Source organism: Etheostoma spectabile, unplaced genomic scaffold, assembly GCF_008692095.1.
Source record: "Etheostoma spectabile isolate EspeVRDwgs_2016 unplaced genomic scaffold, UIUC_Espe_1.0 scaffold00019085, whole genome shotgun sequence".
NCBI lineage: Eukaryota > Metazoa > Chordata > Actinopteri > Perciformes > Percidae > Etheostoma > Etheostoma spectabile.
In genome coordinates this window covers 50,001-72,066 of record NW_022604668.1, presented here as the reverse complement: position 1 = coordinate 72,066, position 22,066 = coordinate 50,001, and the positions used below count along the sequence as shown (strand labels likewise).

At 42.1% G+C, this 22,066-nt stretch overlaps 1 long non-coding RNA gene and 1 pseudogene across 1 annotated transcript; one reads left to right on the top strand and one right to left on the bottom strand.

Moving 5' to 3' along the window:
* Positions 1–5,708: 5,708 nt before the first annotated feature.
* LOC116683750 (uncharacterized) lies at positions 5,709–21,254 on the bottom strand. The gene is made up of 3 exons (XR_004330696.1): positions 21,244–21,254; positions 16,720–16,725; positions 5,709–5,841 (listed from the first exon to the last, which is right to left on the bottom strand). It is a non-coding gene; the product is annotated as an uncharacterized LOC116683750 (long non-coding RNA).
* Positions 7,015–22,066, top strand: part of LOC116683749 (E3 ubiquitin-protein ligase TRIM21-like) — a 16,005-nt pseudogene continuing 953 nt past the window's right edge.

Below are 22,066 nucleotides of genomic sequence, written 5' to 3'. Positions count from 1 at the left end.
GATCAATGGTGTTGTCATGGTAGCAAACAAACTATATACAGAACGTTTTGCAACAATGAATACAACACATGCGGTTGCAATTATGAAGTAAAATGTAATGAACAAGAGTTTTCATATTCAATATAACTTTCTTTTTGTAACTTTTTGATCAGTGTGATTTTTTTTTTTTTGGTTCTTTTTTTTTTATTTCCACACCAGGTACAGACGTGCTCAAATTTGTTGGTACCCCTCCACAAAAAACGAAGAATGCACAATTTTCTCTGAAATAACTTGAAACGGACAAAAGTAATTGGCATCCACCATTATTTATTCCATATTTAATAGAAATCAGACTTTGCTTTTGATTTTTTATTCAACATAATATTGTAAATAAGAAAACAAATGAAAATGGCATGGACAAAAATGATGGGACCGCTAACCTAATATTTTGTTGCACAACCTTTAGAGGCAATCACTGCAATCAAACGTTTTCTGTAGCTCTCAATGAGACTTCTGCACCTGTTAACAGGTAGTTTGGCCCACTCTTCCTGAGCAAACTGCTCCAGCTGTCTCAGGTTTGATGGGTGCCTTCTCCAGACTGCAAGTTTCAGGTCTTTCCATAGATGTTCGATAGGATTCAAATCAGGACTCATAGAAGGCCACTTCAGAATAGTCCAATGTTTTGTTCCTATCCATTCTTGGGTGCTTTTAGCTGTGTGTTTTGGGTCATTATCCTGTTGGAGGACCCATGACCTGCGACTGAGACAGAGCTTTCTGACACTGGGCAGTACGTTTCGCTGCAGAATGCCTTGATAGTCTTGAGATTTCATTGTGCCCTGCACAGATTCAAGGCACCCTGTGCCAGGCGCAGCAAAGCAGCCCCAAAACATAACCGAGCCTCCTCCATGTTTCACTGTAGGTATGGTGTTCTTTTCTTTGAAAGCTTCATTTTTTCGTCTGTGAACATAGAGCTGATGTGACTTGCCAAAAAGCTCCAGTTTTGACTCATCTGTCCAAAGGACATTCTCCCAGAAGGATTGTGGCTTGTCAATATGCATTTTAGCAAATTCCAGTCTGGCTTTTTTATGTTTTTCTTTCAAAAGTGGAGTCCTCCTGGGTCTTCTTCCATGGAGCCCACTTTCGCTCAAAAAGCGACGGATGGTGCGATCAGAAACTGACGTACCTTCACCTTGGAGTTCAGCTTGTATCTCTTTGGCAGTTATCCTTGGTTCTTTTTCTACCATTCGCACTATCCTTCTGTTCAATCTGGGGTCGATTTTCCTCTTGCGGCCACGCCCAGGGAGGTTGGCTACAGTTCCATGGACCTTAAACTTCTTAATAATATTTGCAACTGTTGTCACAGGAACATCAAGCTGCTTGGAGATGGTCTTTAGCCTTTACCTTTACCATGCTTGTCTATTATTTTCTTTCTGATCTCCTCAGACAACTCTCTCCTTTGCTTTCTCTGGTCCATGTTCAGTGTGGTGCACACAATGATACCAAACAGCACAGTGACTACTTTTCTCCATTTAAATAGGTTGAATGACTGATTACAAGATTGGAGACATGTGTGATACTAATTAAAGAAACTAATTAGTTTGAAATATCACTATAATCCAATTATTTATTATCTTTTCCAAGGGGTACCAACAAATGTGTCCAGGCCATTTTAGAATATCTTTGTAGAATAAGCAATAATTCATCTCTTTTCACAGCTTCTTTACTTTATTCTATGACATACCAAAGGCATGCAAGTATACATGATAAAATAGCTTTTAATTTCATCACTTTTCAGGAGGAATGAAGCATTATTTCAATGAGCTGTAAGGGTACCAACAAATTTGAGCACATCTGTATATATGTGTGTGTGTGTGTGTGTGTGTGTGTGTGTGTGTGTGTGTGTGTGTGTGAGAGAGAGAGAGAGGGCGGGGGGCAGCTGACAGTAAAAAAAAAAAATCTCCAATGGCAGAGACGCAACGGGAGTTGCATTTAAACCAAGCAGCATGTCAGAAACCCACGTTCACCAGAAATCTACTGGTTACTATGTAAGGACTACAAACCCCACGTTCACCAGAAATCTACTGGTTACTATGTCTGTAAGTACTACAAACCGAAGTTAAAAACAAACCTGAAGCTGAAGAAACCCTAAACGTTAACGGAACAGATGCGCAGACCCGATTGACTGCCTGCCTGACGGAGCGGGCGAGAGAGAGAGAGAGAGAGAGAGAGAGAGAGAGAGAGAGAGAGAGAGGGCGAGGGAGCGCATTTCTCCATGTTCTGTGTGTGTTTGATCCAAGCGTGTTTGTAGGCGGGGAGGGGGGCGCTGTGATTATCACAGAACGCTGCGCGGCCAGTTGAGGAGTTGTATTCAATCCGAGCACGGATATTGACTCATATTACTCGTATAATACTTGTACTTGGCAAAAGTGCTTTATCCGTACCGGATACTCATTTCAGCCGGATACTCGGATCACCCCTATTAAATAACATACCAGTTAAAGTCCGGTTTAGGCCCCGCCCAGTCCGAGTAAGGATCCGGATACAGATAATTCATGTGGTAAACAGATACAGATACAGATAATGCTGTACTCGCTCATCCCTAGTTAAAACATAGCAAAGGCTGTGATTTGGTCACGTGACTTACGAGAGTAAAGCAGTCTGCACTCCGCAGAGAAGGCATCAACTTGGCATGCCAACGCTACGCTGTCCCTTAACCTGTTGTACAATGGTCTCAGGCTCCACAGATCCTGACACTGCACAAACTTGAACAGTAAATCAGCTGTGTGGGACTGTTTTGGTTTAAAAAACAAAAAAAGATGATGTACAGCTAAAGATATTGTGCAAAACCTATCTTGCTAAAGTTGCTACATCATGGGGCAACACCACAAACCTGTATCAGTACCTGAACAAACAAGACAACACAAAAGCCATATACGACAGTTGCATGGCTTAAATGCCGAACACCAGTGTGTCAAGTAAGCTAAATACCATCCAACAGGCATCATTGACTGAAATGTTTGAAAGAGGAACTCACATGAACATATTTCAAAACGGAACAACAAATGTACTCAAGTAGTAACTGTATTTATCGCCAAAGACATGATGCCCCTTAGTACAGTGACCAAGCTTGGGTTCACGGATTTAATAAATGCACTGGAAAAGCAGTGCAACATGCCTTCCTGCACACAATATAGTTAGGTAGCCATACTGGAGCAACACAAAAAAAATTAAACAGAGTTGCAGCGGAGTTAAAAATAATGTAGTTTTTCAATGCTACAACTGACATGTGATGTAGCCGTACAGCGGAGCCCTATCAGAGTCTTATGCTGCATTTCATTACTTGCTCATGCTGAAAACCAGCAACAAATGGGTTACCTAGCAAGCATAGAGGAAGAACCATACAGTGGCTGGTAATGACATACTCAATAGTTATGATTAATATTTATATATGAATGTTCAGTGACAGTGATTACAATTAACTGAGTTACCAAATAGTTACTAAATATTTACAAAGAGGTATATATGCAGATATTTTCTTCTTTTGTTTTCTGCACTTTTGTTTTGTTAATGACTATACTGCCATTATATTATTTTCCAAAATCGTTCATTCCTAATAAGATGTCAACTATGTTTCTTGAGAAAGTACCCATGACTGAAAAATTGACAAACAATTTAGAGGTGAAAGGTGTGTGTGGGAATATGTCTCTCTTTTTGAATGGATCTTCGGGGGATTTAAATCCCTGCAACACAAAGGAAACCAATTAAGTGGTGTGTGTTGCTGGCTATTCAATTACTAAATTCATCGGCAACTACTGCATGTGGATGTTGTAAAACCAAACATGAAAAAGTCCAACTGTGAATAAACACACAGAGATCTACAACACAACAATGATCTACAAAATTACTAATGTACTTACTAAGAATCCCATCAACTTTGGACTTGTCCAGGACTGCTTTCCCTTCTGGCACCTTCCCGTGTTTTCCAAATGCCACAGCATTTTGGCACTCCTCAACAGTGAAGAATTCATCAAAAAGCAGATGAAATAGTCGAAGGCAGTCCTTTCTTGCTTCCGCATGGATTGCAGCCAACCGGGTAGAGGACAGAAAGAGGCCACAACCTTGGTACAGCTCTTGTTTCCCTGATTGACTTTTTGTAGGCACGACACCAGCTTGAAGATGTATCTTTTCAACTTTATACAGAAAGCCCTGTAATCCCTCAAGTTGTTCAGCACCTGTAACACAGACGATGAATTATTACTTTACAATGGAATCCTGACGCAACATTCACACAACAGAAAAAAAGAAGAAAAAAAAAGAACTTACTGATACTACACAGCCCCTCCTCCAATTTTCCCTTTGCCTCCATTTATTTTGCCACCTCAGCCTGACATGCATTGCATGGCTTCCAAGCTCTGCCTTCTCTTGATTCAATTTGCACACATGGTTATCCGTATTCTGGTAGTGGATCACGTTCAATGATATAAGTGTCTGCAGATGATCCTGAGCTTGATGAAGAACTCTCGTACTCAGACGTACTAGCCTGACTCTCCTTAGTATGAACAGTAGATGAACTTTTAGGAACAGTGGGACTGTACATCATTCTAAGAAAGCTTTCTTTGGCTGTTAGGTTATTTAGGGTTGTTGATTTCCATTGTTGATCCAAATCCACCAAAACCGGCAGCTGTTGCAATTGGTCTGGAGGCATGCGCTGCCCAATGTGAGGCTGTGGATACTGAGGACAGCTGTAGCAAAGTGTTATTGGTGGTGGAATGGGTGGACACGAGAAGTCAAGAGGCTGGGTGGATAGAGGCTGGAGCTGTGGCCCAGGAGGCGGAGATGAGAAGTTTGGTGTAGGCTGGTGCTGTGGCCCAGGAGATGGGGATGACCTGGTAGGTGGAGGGTGAATGGCACTGCGCTCCACAGAATTTGGGTTTGGCTCTGCAGAGGTGGTTTGAATGGCTTGAGACAGTGATTGGAGGTTATAGAATCTCTCAGCAGCTGCATCTCTATTTTTGATGTCTTTCTTTGAGCCTTTCCTTGCATCCACTGACTTGTCAGCTGTTCCAATGTAGTCCACTGTGGCATTGTAGAATTTGTTGTCAGACCATCTAGCTAGTATTATATCACCTGGCTTCAGATCTCTGAAGCTAGTTATTGGTTTATCATCTTTGTTTAGTACATCACAGATCTTAAAAATCTTTGCAGTGTATCCATCTTCAAATGTCAAAAACACAAAAAAAACTGAAAATGGAGTCCAAAAAAATTAAGTACATCATAACTTTAAACAAACATACTACTATTGTATGTCAATTTGAACGCTAACTACTTTTTTAAGAAATCCCTGTATTTATTACTACGGCTGCCTGTACAGAAGTGAAAGAGGATGTAAGTTTGTACTCTTTATATTTAGCTACTGTTGTAGCAGATTAAGCTATTCCTGAGTTGTTTCAGTCTGTAATGAGTACTGAATATGAACCGTTTTTAACTATGTTGTCGGGCTGCACGATATTAGGAAAATATCTAATTGCGATAATTTTGACTGATATAGGGATTGTGATATGATTCATAATATTGGAGTGAAGGATAGTTTTTTTTTATTATTCTCATTTTCAATGAAAATTACTAACATTGAAAGAAATTAAAATGATGATTAGTGTAATTTTTGCAAAGATCTGTACCAAAACATTTTTTTCTTTAGTCTGTAGAATAAGATTTGTAGGCCGGTCTCCGCAGCACCACAATACTTAATACTCAGAAGGGTTTGACATATTTTGCCACTAAAAAATAATGCGCCCCCGTGCAATTTGGATATTGGACTTGTCCATATTGCAATTTCAATACAATTGCGATTAATTGTGCAGCCTTACTGTGATGTGAAGCTGCCAATTCATCTGTTTTTTGCTATCTTGCTAACTTACATCACACGTCATTAGTTGTGTGTGTAGTTGTAGTTGCTGTGTGATACTTTTTCGGGAGAATTTAATCATTATTGTGCATTTCCATCTTACTATCAAGTAAATGTTTGACTCCTGGTAACTCATGCTCTATGATAGGAGCACCGAAACAGCTAATACATATTATCCAGCATTGTCATGGTTAAATCCCCAACACTCTAATAACATTCATAAGTGCATCAACTACTTAGAATAGGGTAGGGCCTAAATATACACTTTGTTATGTTCTAAATGCTTAAATGCTATTTTAGTGTTTAATGTATTGATGGTGCACAGTGGTTGGTTCCAGGCTTGTTATGATTTCAGTATTAATATCTAGGTTCAAAGGATTTATTATGCCGGAGGCTTTCAGGTACGGTGCATTCAGTCCATTGTGGCCCTAATCCTAGAAACTAAAATTCTATTTTGTTAGATTATTATTATAATATCAACCAAAATAAGTTAAAGTTAAGAAATATTGATTTGCAAAAGAGATTTTTAATCTCAATGGGTATTACTTGGTTAAATAAAGGATAAATAAATTTGTTTTTTTAAAGAAATAACATTACATTAAAAAGATGTACAGTAAAATGACAATGATTCAGTTACCATCCTGGTTATCTTTGAGTGAGTCGGGTTCTGATTCAAACATTCTCATCTTCTTCGGTGGTATGCGGGCTCTTTTAGGTATGTCTTTTTTAATATGTTCCCCTTGGCAATCCATTCTGTGACATGATAAAAGTACAGCCTATGTAAATGTAGTGCTCTTTTCTACTCATTTCAGAAAGTTTGCACTGATACCTTTCATGACATTTTACAACACTCTAGAATTGATAAACATGCTCAAATATAGTTGAAAAATAGTTAAAATTAAAACACCAAGCACTTAAGGGACAATTAAGAAAAATTTATGCTGTGATTTGATGTCAAAACATTCGACAATTGATGATTTTACCGTAAGATCTACATTTTTATCTTGGGGGGGGGGGAGTGGGTTAGCGTTTACCTAATACTGCATTTTATTAACATAAAGGGTCTGCACAGGGGCGGCCCTCACGTAACTTATTCACCAATTTAATGACACAATTAATGATTTTCTCACTGCCAAAGTAGAACTTTGGAACACAATTTATCCCCACAACAATACTAATAATACTTTTTATATATTAATTAAATTACAATGCTTTCACTCTGTTATGATTATTATACACATTACACACAGGCCTGAATTTCACACACACATGCACAGTACCAGTCAGAATGGGGGGGATGCCCATGGACAGGCGCCCCAAGCAGCTAACTGCGTAGCATAAGTTAGGTTTAGCAAGGAGCTGTCTTAAACTCTGAGCCCCTATGCACCCGCTGAAAGAGAGTAATTTGGACGAGGTTGCGCGCTTCCCCGCAGGTATAGGTTCTGTATTGTAACATAGACAGCTACCTAGCGTTAATAGTTAGTGTAAACATTTACAAGTGCATAGGCATGTGGTCTAATGCTTAATGCTAACGTTAGCTAACCTATGTAACATTATGTGCCTTTGGCCGAGGGTTTCCCACGTGTTTTTTAAGAGGTCCATAGCTTCTTACTAATTAGCTAATGTTCATTTTTATGTTCATAGCCACATCGGCTTGCTAGAATTTAGGTAACGTTAGTTAACCAGCATGTGCCGTATACAGTATGTGGACCAGTTTCTTCAAAAGGTTTCCTAAACTATTTATGAAACTTACTAATTTCCAAATAAATACCTTATCATTGTTACAAATTATACTTGTTTTATATATTATATTATATATGTTTCTGTTTCTCCGGGCCACTCTGCGCTCTGTTCCCCGAACGTATCAGCCCACTTTTCATATTAACCAATCACGATGCAGCATGTGCAACTGACAGTGCTCTTGTCCAATGAAATGTCATAATGCTAGTTCAAAGTTCACATCTTTTTGCGCTAAATTTGTTCAACCACAAAAGCGGTAAGTGGATAAAGCTTGATATTGCTTTGACCAAAAATAGATAATTTATTGAGTAATGACATGTAATTATGCTACACTTGTTTGTTTAATTAGGAAAAATCTGTTGTAGGGAAGTTTGAATCAGTAAAGTCAGTACCCAATGGAGCTGTTGTAAAAAATGTTTTTAAAGTTCATGTAACTTTAACTAATAATTTAGTTCTAATTTTTAGCTTGTATGTGTGTGAAAATATGATTAACTAGTATGGCCCATCAATCAATTGTAGTTAGAAATGTAATTGGTAGAGAGATAGAGAGAGGTTGATTTTTTAATTCAGTTTTCAAATGATTATTTGTACTCAGAGAAGGTTTGTGCATTGTTTCAGGCAAACAGTTACCGCTTACTAAATTTGAAAATGGCACAGATGTACGACTCACGCTGGAGAAAAAAAGCACTTTTATATCTAAGAATATGGTTTTGTTTGAAATGACAGTTTAGTAAGAACATTTATTTACTTGCCAATATATTAAGCACACAAATAAAATAAAAAAGCAGTATAATAAAAAGAGCCCTTCAATAAAGACTCCGTCATTGGTATTCTATCTTAGTTTTATTGATCTTGATTTATTTTAATGTGTCAATCAACTTCATTTAATTCATTTTGTGTGCTGTAATGTGTGGTGCTGTTGAACTGTACTGAGTTTTACTGAGAGGTTGTACTAATATTTTGTACATCCCATTAATATGCATTATGATTGAAGTTTGGTAACTGTATGATTTATCTCTATTTTCAGCTGAACAGACAAGTAGTGGAGAACACAGGTAACAGTTGTTAAAAAAATTGTAAAACATCTAACTTCATAGAGTTAAATGCATAAGCATCAGCTCAGCTTAATCCTAGATGTCTGGTAATAATGTGTTTAGATTGACAGAAGTACTTGTGAGCCACAACCTCACCAATGCCACTTTTCAAAAAGCTGTTTTCATGACTAATTACAACAAGACAACACATCTGTAAGTGTATTACAACTGTTTTGTGGTATGGGTTTCTAGAATCAACATTGAGGCCAGATGACTGCTGCACTGAAGGAGTACCTTCTTCTGCTACTCTGGAAGCTGAGGACTTTGCTGATCAGGACAAACTGTCAATCTTGGATTCTTCTGACATTCGTAATTCCAATCATATGTTGTCCCAGTGTTATGAACACACAGAGACACATTGCACTGGCCTTAATTCAGAAACAGAGAGTGAACTGTCTTTTCTCCCACATACATCTGTTGAGGATTTTTTTGAGGATGGGACTTCAGATGCAAATTTCACATTTGATGATGACCTATCATTCGAAGACAACATAGAGCTTAACATAGAGGAGGGAATAGGACTTAAAAACTCTAACACTGGAGATGGTCCACTTTACAGAGATGCACCAATTTCTGTTGCAGAGAGTCTGTTACTCATAATGACATTTGCAAACAGACACAAATTAACAGGAAAAGCGCTAAGTGACTTGCTCACACTAATTACTCTTCACTGTCCCTCCGACATCCAGACTGAATGTCTTCGGAATTTACAGAAATTCAAACAATTTTTTGAGAGCTCCTCTTCATCTTCTCTACTTTTGCGCAAATATTGTAGTGCACGGCACAAAACAGCCCCAGACCATCACACTACCACCACCATATTTTACTGTTGGTATAATGTTCTTTTTATGAAATGCAGTGTTCCTTCTACGCCAGATATACTTGGACACACACCTTCCAAAGAGTTCCACTTTTGTCTCATCGGTCCACAGAATGTTGTCCCAAAAGTCTTGGGGATCATCAAGATGTGTTGTGGAGAAATTGAGACGAGCTTTGATGTTCTTTTTGCTCAGCAGTGGTTTTCTCCTTGGAACTCTGTCATGCAGGCCATTTTTGCCCAGTCTTTTCCTGATGGTGGAGGCATGAACGCTGACCTTAACTGAGGCAAGTGAGGCCTGCAGTTCTTTGGACGTTGTTGTGGGGTCTTTTGTGACCTCTTGGATGAGTCGTCGCTGCGCTCTTGGGGTAATTTTGGGCGGCCGGCCACTCCTGGGAAGGTTCACCACTGTTCCATGTCTTCGCCATTTGTGAATAATGGCTCTCACTGTGGTTCGCTGGATTCCCAAAGCTTTGGAAATGGCTTTATAACCCTTTCCAGACTGATAGATCTCAATTACTTTCTTTCTCAATTGTTCCTGAATTTCTTTGGGTCTCGGCATGATGTGTAGCTTTTAAGGATCTTCTGGTGGACATTACTGTGTCAAGCAGCTCCTATTTAAGTGATGCCTTGATTGTGAACAGGTGTGGCAATAATCAGGCCTGGGTGTGGCTAGAGAAATTGAACTCAGGTGTGGACAACCACAGTTATAGTATGTTTTAACAAGGGGGGCAATCACTTTTTCACACAGGGCCATGATGGTTTGGATTTTTTTTCACCTTTAATAATAAACACCTTCATTTAACAATTGCATTTTGTGTTTACTTGTGTTGTCCTTGACTATTGTTTAAATTGGTTTGATGTTCCGAAACACTTAAGTGTGACAAACATGCAAAGGAACAGGAAATGAGGAAGGGGGCAAACACTTTTTCACACCACTGTATATTCCGTCAGACTCAATATGTGGAAGCAGTTCAGAGGGATCTGATCTAACAAGCAAGGTTACATCGGTAAAACAAAAGAAGTCACAAAGGACCTACAAAATAGACATGGGCCAGTAATTTTTCCGAGATGAAAGATCAGAAACTTGTCTAAGTTAAGCTAACACATGTAAGTCGGACATGTCTTTAGTTTAGTGTCAAGATCCTACAGTCTCTGCATTCTGCTGATTCATCACATCTGTTTCCCCTTTTATCATCATAAAAGCTCAGTTTTTCGGGTTGGCAGTGTATTAAAAATTAAGTTCTGGGTTCTTTACCCTGCTGGTAGGGAACATCAGCACACCGCAGCTTTTAGACATGTTTCTGTTGCTGGTCTCTATGACGCCCACTCTATCTCCAAAACTTCGGTGCCCTGAGTTCCTTGTTTATCCATTGACAAAAAGTCATCCAGATGCTGGCAGTAGTACGGGCGCAAGCAGCGTGGAGAGAGGTCAATGCCAAACTCATGGTGTGAGCACAACTGTAGCGTGATAGAATGGGAAATTAAGCAACAACTTTTTAAAACTTACACACAATAAAAAATAACAGCCAAGATTATGGCAAATGTTTTATTTATCTGATTCATTGCTCATTTTATTTCTATAGTTTGTAGCTGACATTACCAGCTGACTTCTCTAACGGCTGTTGAAACATCTGACATCCCTTACATTACAAAACCAGCCTCTGGAAGCATGGTGTCGAACGGTGTGACAGTTACTGAGGTGTCGTATCGCTCTCGTTTGGTTGAGGGCTAACTCCTTTTATACCTTCCCCTCAGTAACCCCCGTCCCTACTATGCCCGCTTCTGCCGTATAATAAAAACCCGTTACTATCAGCGGGGCGGATGGTTAGGCCTATATTAAAAGGAGTTACTTTGATACTTCCCTGATTGTATAAATGCTAGATTTTCGATCCACACAGTGATTCGCTAATTTAACACTTTAAAAAAAAAATTAATTAGTAATTATTACTTTTAGTTCTAATTAGTTTTAGTTCTTTTTACTTAGAGACACACACACCCTTGCTAAGTTTAAAGGGCCCCCGACCGGATCAGGGAAACCGGAGGCGAGGCAAGAGGCCTTTTCAGATTTTTACTCCAGATGTCCCCCACTAACGGGCTCTTGTCCCCCTGTATATTTTAAGCACTGCCCGAGGGGATCTTTACAACCAATGATTTTTCTTTAGTACTCACGGTTAGGAACCGTTCCTCCCAGGGTTACCGGAGGTCCCCTCCTTCTCAAGGACGCCCGCTAGCCTTCGTTGGTCGCCGGTCCGAGAGAGGCTAAGTGCTCGGTGGCTCTGACCGGCAGAGCGGATGGGGAATGCACTCCCACTAGGAGATAACAGGAGGTCTGACTGTCAATGTCGATCCCCGCCGGGCTGCAACTCGCCCAGGTGGTTAAAGAGGAGTCTTAACTGCCCTCATGAGAGGGAAACTTCTACCCTCGGAAAGCCTAGGTGTGAGAGAGAGAAATTAAATGACTAAAATCAAGGAATACAAGTCTTTTGGTCCCCTAGCTCACAACAAGCTCAGGTGGTTTTATTATTTAGTGAATAATCAAAAAACAAGTACAAAAAACAGAAATATTCCCTTCCCTTTCTGCCCTAAAAGCAAAGAGTATCAAAATCAGAAACTAGATAAAACCCAATAAGTGGGTATGCTTTCGCTGAAGAAAGTGGCCACATCAACTCATATTTATACTCAAAGTCAAGGCTAAAAAAAAACTCCCTTTTGTAAAACAGGGTAATTCCACCACTATGTTATCACACAGGTGGCCACAGCAGATGACCAGTTCAGACCAGTTCCACTTGTTACAGTAAGTGACCCTTAGCACACTTAAAAGTGTGACAAAGGTCACACCTAACGAATATAAGTTTTTTAGTTTTAGCTGTTTCTAATATTTAGTTCATACTTTCATCAAAACAATATAATTAATGGGTTACATGGCACACTTTAAGTAGTATATATATTTCAACTATGAATTATATAAAAAAACACATATTTTAGGTGAGAGTTATATTTCAAGCAGTACATATATTTTTAGCTTTAGCTTTGTGTTTCTTGGGTTTTCAACTGAACCCCCGTTCAACATCCTCCCTTGAAAATTCAATAATACACAAAGCATCAGATCTTATTCTGGTCCAAGAGTATGACCACTGGATCCTGGTAACAGTCTGTAAGAAGCAGCAACTGGTCGCCCGTTTCGGTAAACACATACCAGTGTTTGCTGACAGGAATACATATCCCATTATCATCAAGGAAGTCAGACTCAACGGACCTCAGATAAGTGGACTTTGGAATGAAGTAGTCCATATTTTCTTTAGTGGGGGGCACCATCCAGCGGTGCTGGAAGCGGCCACGCCTCACATGCGTGAAGTATTTCCACATTCCTGGATCTCCGGTGGCACGTGGGTGAATCTTGGTGTTCTTCCACACACCCTGAACATGACCGTGTTGGTAAATCTTGAAGGCCGGCTCTTCCACCTCTTTGGATGTCTGAGGGGTGGGATCCAGAACTGGTGCAGGATCGGGGGTCTTATCTGACTCCACTGGTTCAGTCTGGGTGCCTCTGGTCACTTTGGCAGGGGTTGTGGAAGATGCATCAGTACTTCTCTTCTTTTTCCGTTTGATGGCAGCTTGACTGACCTCTGGTACAGCGGGGGTGGCAGGCAAAGGCAAGGGAGGCAGCACAGCAGAGGTGGTGTCTTCGAGTGTGGCAGGCAGGGGTGTCAGCATAGCAGAGGAGGCACCAGGCTCCAAGGTTGGGTCACCCTTCTCTGGCGCCGCTACTGGTTTCTTGCCATGGGCCTCCTTCTCAGGTCCATGATCCGCTCCTCCCGGCCTGGATTCCAGTGACTCTCTAGCCGCCTTAGCATGCTTCTTCTTCTTCTTCTTTGCGCATCCGTCCCGCAGGGTTGTTTCTCAGAGAGCAGTTTTGCCCACACTTCATCTTCATCCCCAAAGATGGGGGAGGAAATAGGCTCGGTGAATGTGACAGCTGCACTATCTCAAAGCTCATTAAAAACTCTACCAAAGATGTAGAGGGAATGACACTTCAAGAATCTGGAGGGAAGAAACCTTCCTAAGGTCTTTAGATAAATATGAATAGAGTGACCTTGGGTGCTGGATCTTAGTGCAAAGACAAGGATATTTATTTTAAGTCAGCAAGAGTTCAGAGATCCACTTTAACAGTTCTAACACTACTTTAGATAGTTTTGTTGAAAGTCTTTTATTCACCCTTCTGGAGGGAAGAAAATAAGGAAAAATTAAGGAACAATTTTCTAAACTCATTTGAGTGCAGTATGGAGCCCCATACTGATTGTTGTATTTTCATCACATTTTCCAGAGGGTTGCTCCCTCTGGTACTGAAAATTGTCCACCTAAAGTGGGTTTGTCTAGTATCCGGCCTGTCTGGAAAACAGTACAGACACTTAGCCGGGGTCTTTTGGTCTGATCTAGTACTCCTTCTATTCCTTGACCGCCCAAGTACTTGTTCTTTAAAACTCTCTTCCTCTATTTCCTGACTCACAGGGTTGGAAGAGGTATGCACCGTACTCTGAACTTTCAAAGCATTAGTCAATTGTGGGTACTTCACCCCTTTTCTGGTTAAATAATAGTTACCGTTTCTGTACAATCAGAGAGGGTAATATTATTGGTACTTTCAGTGACCCAAAACTACTTACGGAGAAACCCTGTCACTGTGGTACAATTTTGGGTTTCAACTGTGGTGTTACAAGAGCAATTCAGTGCAACCTTGACCCGAAAGGTTTCTTCTGTGAATTTATACATTATAGTATAACACCCACATTTTTCTCTTTCAGGGGTAGATCTATTTTATATGGTTGCGGGTAAGTCATCCCCATTTTCTCCCATTAGAAGTTGTTTTGAAACTCTTGTCTTTCTTATACACAGGTCATAATTCTCCCTATGACCAATTAAGGTACAAAAGGCCTTCTTCAACTCATTTCCCCAAACAGATTCATTGTCCCATATACTATTTACTAAGGGCCCATTGGGTAACAGGATATCCGTCTCTATCAGAGTTTCCCATGGCCCATAGCCCATCTGGGTTTTGGTTTCAGTAACTTTCCACAGCACAGCCTGCATTCCATGCTTAAATCCCGGGTCTTGACTTCACTCACCTTGGGGTAGGCTATCAAACAGGTCTGAGGCCCTGTAGCATCTGTAAGCTGCGTAAGGGTCACATGTGGCAAAACCTGTGTCAGAGCCTTTGTAACACCTGTTAGGCATAACATGGTGGTCACACTCCCTACTGGTGCTCTACAGGCCACTGTATCTACACATTGATTGCAGAAAGTAAACCTGGCGCACCACTACATTCTATCCCTGTTTTGGCCACTTTTGGTTTCCTTGCTGTGGGTCTGGTTGCTCTAACGCCTTCCCAGACTATCTCATAACATTGGACTCCGCAGTGGACACAATATCCAGGTATGTATGCTTCCCATTTTAAAATACCATCCTCTCTCTCATCGTCATTTTTACCAACTTATTGGACTCCCCTATGGTCGACTGACAGCAGAAATCGGTATCTGGGCTTTATCGTTACCATCTTGGGTGTGTCTCTTTTTAAGATTTTTCAACTAACATTTCCTGTTACAGATGCATTTTTGCCATTGCTGTTCTGAGCATTGGGCTGCCCGGATTGCGCATGCGGGTTCTGCGCCTTGGCCTTTGGGTGGGCCTGGCTTTCAGTTCTCTCTGATTTTTTAGTTTTTGTCATGAGGGCCCTACGATCATACATAATTACATTTTGTACTTTCTGCTCTGCTGTCCATAAGGCCCATCCTGTGCAAAGGCTAACTCCCCCAGGGATTTTTCCTAATAACTTTTCCTCATAGTACGTGCTGTTACCAGGTACTCCACTCAGAGATCGCATTGCGACACTTAGAGTCCTTTCCCCTTTCCACACGGACTGACTGAGTGATTCTACTTCCTCCTCCACAGGAGATACCCCTGGGGTGGATGCCATGTGCCTCAAAATATCACTTGTTTTGCACCCAACGGGCACTTTAACCCCATTTTTCTTAAGTACAAGAGTCATTTGGGGGAGTCTATCTGATCCATTGTGAACCCACTCTTCCTGCATTGCAGCAGATATGCTGTATCACTTTGCCCTGCTTTTCTCGCTGGTATAATATCTAATAAGCTAACTTGTCCCAGAGGAAAGGTAACCGCCTCTTCCTCTGGTTCTAATCCTCCTGTCAGCAGCGTGTCCCACTGGCTTCTAGGGCTCCCCCTTTCTGATCCACTGGATCGGCTGGGGGGCCACTGTTCTGCCTTTTTGAGTGCTTGCTGCTGGTAGAAATAATCTGCTCCCTCAGGATCTTCATCCCTGGGACTGTTTTCCCTGCTGTTCCTATCTCGGGGCTGTCTAGGAGGCTCCCATCCACCTGAACCCCGGTTAGGGTTTGGTTCTGGGTTGTCTCCTTCTCCACCACCCGAGTCAACCGCTAATCTATCTTGTGGGTAATGCTCCCCAAACTGCCCTTCAACAGACCTATCTCTTCTCATACAACCTTCTCTATAAAAATCATATCCCTGTCTGAGATATGACGTTTTCCAGGGTTTTCCTATACCCTGTAAAGCCAGCACCTTGGGGCCTGGAGGGGCTTTATCTATACACCTTCTCTCTCCCAGGGACACTGGGTACCAGCACGCTTCCTCGCACATAGGCTCCTGCTCCCAGTCTGAGTCGTACTCCCCCTCCTCATAGAGTCTGGGGTTGTACCAATCACCCTCAGTCCGGTATGTAGGTGCACTGCACGGGTACTTGTCTGGATTATACTTTGTGTTTAACACTGGCTTAGTATTTCTTCCTATTTTGCCCCTAGCTGTTTTCTTGGGTATTGGTGGGTCACAAATGGTAACCCTCCTCATCAGGTGCCGGCCTGGGGGAACCATGGTCTGGGGTCCCCTGGCTCGGTCCCTAACAGGAGTGAGAATGCTCCTCGGTTGAGGTGTAGTCACCTGGGCCCTGGGCCTCGGTGTACTTTCATGTATAGGCCTAGGGTAAATTTCTTCCCTACTACGCCTTTCACTTCTCTCCCTCAGTTGGGTGAGTAATGGGAGGTCATCCTCCTCGTCAGATTCTATTACAGGTCTATTAGTTTTTCTTTTGTGCTTTCTATGAGCACCAATAGGTGGCGAGGTGCTATTTGCATCAGGAGAGCCCTCCCTATGACCCAGGTCTAGCGCGCTTATGGTCCTAGTGAGGCCTATCACGCCTGTCTGTGGGTTTTTTAGCCTAGCTGGCTGGAGCAAGGACCGTGCCTCGCTCCTTTTTGGTCTAGGGGTGCTTGGTGTACTGCTTTGCGGGTTAAGGGGGCTAAATCTTTGAACTGTTTCTTGGATGCCCTCTTTGGGGTCTATTACTCCCGTATCCCTATGACCCCAAGGTGGGAAGGGTGTGTACACGGGTGACTGCGTAGACTGGTCCCTAAAGCTGGCTGTTGGAGGATTTCTCATAAAATCAGTAATAGGGGGAAGCACAGGGGGCAGATTCCTCTGACCATCCCCGCCCTCCTCCTCCTCTGATTCTTCTTCCACATCTGTGTGGTAATCATCCTCCTGTGAATCTCCCTCATCTTTTTCTGACTCTGAGTTTTCATCATCCTCATCTATATTTTCAGGTGCGGTTAATTCATCACCTTCCTGATCAGCGGGTAGTAGAATGTTAAATGTCATTCCCCCGAACAACGGGAGTATATCTTTAATCCATGTGAGGAGGACCTGGGGGGGGTCCCCCCTGTCTCTTCCTCTTAGGTTTATTGTCATTACTTCTCCAGCCCGCGCTGAATTGACCAGGGGGTGTATTGCCCTAATAAATTCTCCCCTATTCGCAGGTTTATACACCGCGCGATATCCTATGCCTTGTGCTTCACTTAAGCATTCCAATCTCTGGTAGTTCCCATATCTACATGCGGGTAGAGAGAGTACCTCCTGGAGATACCCTCCCCCAATCCAGTCTACTACTTCTTGTTCATAGTCTGGTAGTGGAGATTTCCTCATGTGTGTTTTAAGACATTCTGAGGTGTGCACAAAGGTACCAACACAGTCGGGGTATCTCCCCTCACTATCCGCACCACTGAATCCTGCCTGATGCCCTCATCTGGGTTAGCAGGTATTACTCTCTCTTGGTTTTCTAAACCCGAGGATCCCCTCGGTGAATCTGGGACTGCTCCTGAGGTAGCGGGGCTGCTCTGTTCCATCTGTTCTCCACACTGAATCCCTAGAGTACTGTTTCTCAGTCCTTCTCCTAAGTAGCCAGAGACGCCTTGCTCTCTGGTACAGTGTGGTATGTATACTATTACTCCTGACCTTGGCATGTGGACTTTGTGGTCCGGAGACATAAACAGATCGGGGTACAGGTTCTCTGATTGCAACAGAGCCCTTTCTATTTCTCCCATTGCCTGTTTTGAACAACAGACCACCCATTCACAGCTTCGGTGCATTTTTAATATCTTAGCAAGTGCTGCTACACTGTCTCGTGTTGAGTACTTGAAAATCCCATCACCAAACAGGGTAATCACCCTGTATGGATGTTTGGCTTTTATTACTCCCTCTTGTAATATTCTAAAGAGGTACAATTCATCATTCTTATCATAGAAAGTGGACACTAACCTGCTTGCGTCATTTTTTCCACTATAACAGCAGTGTATCACTTCTCCATAGACTCCGTGGTCTTTATGAGTTTGTTGAACTATTGTTCCATCTGGCAGTGGCGCAGAGGGTTCCCAGTCACATGACTTAGGGAATTTCTTTTTTAACGCCGCTGCTACTCCTCCTGCATGGTCCAGTAACCTATTCGCTGGGTTGAACCATGAAATCATTTTTAATTTTCCTGGGTATGGGTCACACTTTCTAATATCACCATGAAAGTATCTTATTGTTCCACTACCTAGGTTTATTAAACTTTCTGACATGCCTAAGGCTGGGTTGGATCTCAGATTATGGTCTATTTGTGTTCCATTTTCCTCATGATCCGTGTCCTCAAATACAGAAGCGGCGTAGGCGTCTGCAGCTGCCATACTCGGGGGGCTTATTCGGTACTTTGCTCTTTTGGATTTCCCTTTCAACAAAATTCCCCTACCGTCTATTTGAGTCCTACTTTATTACTATTGATTGTTCACGTTGTTTTCGTCTTGGTTTAACTACTTCACCTAACCCTGTCGTAATTAGTAGGGCTTACCCCGTGATCAATCTATTTAAGCCGGTACGTAGAAAGCCTCGGTGTGCCTATTGTTCCTAGGGGCTGTAGCTTCTATACCTATGGCGCTTTGCCAAGTTATTCAGTATAGTTGCGCGGTGCGCTACTTCAATCTCAAGTTCTAAAGCGTTTTGAACGCACCATCTATGGCAGTGTGTTCGAGCCTCTGGGCAGTATTGACCTGTTTTGCCACTTCTAGTCAATCACTTTAACTTTGCGTTACAGTTCCCAACACTGCCCCACGTTGGGCGCCATGTCGAACGGTGTGACAGTTACTGAGGTGTCGTATCGCTCTCGTTTGGTTGAGGCTAACTCCTTTTATACCTTCCCCTCAGTAACCCCGTCCCTACTATGCCCGCTTCTGCCGTATAATAACACCCGTTACTATCAGCGGGGCGGATGGTTAGGCCTATATTAAAAGGAGTTACTTTGATACTTCCCTGATTGTATAAATGCTAGATTTTCGATCCACACACAGTGATTCGCTAATTTAACACTTTTTAAAATGAATTAGTAATTATTACTTTTAGTTATAATTAGTTTTAGTTCTTTTTACTTAGAGACACACACACCCTTGCTAAGTTTAAAGGGCCCCCGCCCGGATCAGGGAAACCGGAGGCGAGGCCAGAGGCCTTTTCAGATTTTTACCCCAGACGTCCCCCACTAACGGGCTCTTGTCCCCCTAACCCTAACCCTGTATATTTTAAGCACTGCCCGAGGGGATCTTTACAACCAATGATTTTTCTTTAGTACTCACGGTTAGGAACCGTTCCTCCCAGGGTCCCCGGAGGTCCCCTCCTTCTCAAGGACGCCCGCTAGCCTTCGTTGGTCGCCGGTCCGAGAGAGGCTAAGCGCTCGGTGGCTCTGACCGGCAGAGCGGATGGGGAATGCACTCCCACTAGGAGATAACAGGAGGTCTGACTGTCAATGTCGATCCCCGCCGGGCTGCAACTCGCCCAGGTGGTTAAAGAGGAGTCTTAACTGCCCTCATGAGAGGAAACTTCTACCCTCGGAAAGCTGAGGTATGAGAGAGAGAAATTAAATGACTAAAATCAAGGAATACAAGTCTTTTGGTCCCCTAGCTCACAACAAGCTCAGGTGGTTTTATTATTTAGTGAATAATCAAAAAACAAGTACAAAAAACAGAAATATTCCCTTCCCTTTCTGCCCTAAAAGCAAAGAGTATCAAAATCAGAGACTAGATAAAACCCGATAAGTGGGTATGCTTTCGCTGAAGAAAGTGGCCACATCAACTCATATTTATACTAAAAGTCAAGGCTAAAGACCCCCTCCCTTCTGTAAAACAGGGTAATTCCACCACTACGTTATCACACAGGTGGCCACAGCAGATGACCAGTTCAGACCAGTTCCACTGTTACAGTAAGTGACCCTTAGCACACTTAAAAGTGTGACAAAGGTCACACCTAACGAATATAAGTTTTTTAGTTTTAGCTGTTTCTAATATGTAGTTCATACTTTCATCAAAACAATTCATTAATGGGTTACATGGCACACTTTAAGCAGTATATATATTTCAACTGTGAATTATATTTAAAAAAACACATATATTTTAGGTGAGAGTTATACATCAAGCAAACACATATATTTTAGCTGTGAGTTATATTTCAAGCAGTACATATATTTTTAGCTTTAGCTTTGTGTTTCTTGGGTTTTCAACTGAACCTCCGTTCAACAGTTTGATGTTGGGACATGACCCATTTGAAGGGGTGTGCTAAAGACTGACATGACACGTCATAATTATGACATGACACCTATCATGAACATGAAGAAGTCTTTTATAATGTTCCTGACTGTTTGTCTTTAAAGCTTTAGTGCGTAACTTTTTATATTAATGAACGTCCGTTACATTCAAGCCATCGCTAAATGGGTTGATACAAAGACAATTAAAGGTCCATATTCTGCTCATTTTCAGGGTCATAACTGGATTTAGAGGGTATATCGGAAAAGTTTCCATGGTTTAATTTTCAAAAAAAAACATATTTTTGTTGAACTGCACATTGCTGCAGATCCTGTTTTCACCCTGTGTGTTTAGGACTCTGTTTTAGCTCCGGGTAAAGACATCTCACACACACCAAATGTTTGGGCCGAGGGCGTAGACGGCCCTGCCGATTCTGAACAGCTCACCTGGAGACTGAAGACAGAGGACATTCAGAAACCGGATCACACTCAAAACACCATAGATAGTTTTTTTTTTAAGTCTTTATGTGTGTTGAAGCACCAGAGACACAAAATAACACATATCCCAGAAGTTGTATTTGATTGTTTTCATAATATGGGCACTTTAAGACTCACCTCTACAAAACTCTCTCTGTTTCTCATCATGGTGTCAACCGGCGACATTACGAGCTGAATTGTTGTCATTATTTAGAATTCCTCATGGGGACGGTGGAAACTACAGACCATAGCTTTAAGTCTCATTTGGTATATTATGACACTTTTAATGCTAAGTTAACATTGTTGGACATGTTTGTTTTTTGACAGCTTGGCATTAGTGTACTCTGTCATAAATATTGAATATGTTTTTCTTTTCATTCCCACTGTGTGTAGATATGGCTGCTGCAAACTATCTGCAGTCTGAAGATCAGTTTCTGTGCGCCATCTGTCTGGATGTGTTCTCTGATCCTGTCTCCACACCATGTGGACACAACTTCTGCAAGAACTGCATCAATGAACACTGGATACTAAAGACCAGTACCTGTGTCCCCTGTGTAAGGAGCGTTTTACCACCAGACTGATTTGAGGGTCAACACTTTGTTCTCTGAGATGGTTGCTCAGTTCAGACAGTCAGCTCAACAGAAAGCCAGCAGCAGCAGATCAGAGCAACAAGTGTCCAAACCAGGAGAAGTTCCCTGTGACGTCTGCACTGGAACCAAACTGAAGGCCCTGAAGTCCTGCCTGGTGTGTCTGGTCTCCTACTGTGAGACTCACCTGGAGCCTCATCTGACCACGTCAGGTCTGAAAAGACATCAGCTGATCGACCCTGTGGAGAACCTGGAAGGCAGGATGTGTACGGAGCACGATAAACCTCTGGAGCTGTTCTGTAAGACCGACCAAACATGTGTCTGCATGCTCTGCACTGTTTTAGACCACAAGACACATGATGTTGTTCCTCTGAAAGAAGAATATGAAGGAAAGAAGGCAGAGCTGGGGAAGACAGAGGCTGAAATTCAGCAGATGATCCAGAAGAGACAACTGAAGATTCAGGAGATCAAACACTCAGTGGACCTCAGTGAGGAAGCTGCAGACAGAAAGATAGCAGAAGGTGTTCAGGTCTTCACTTCTCTGAAGGAGTCTGTTGAGAG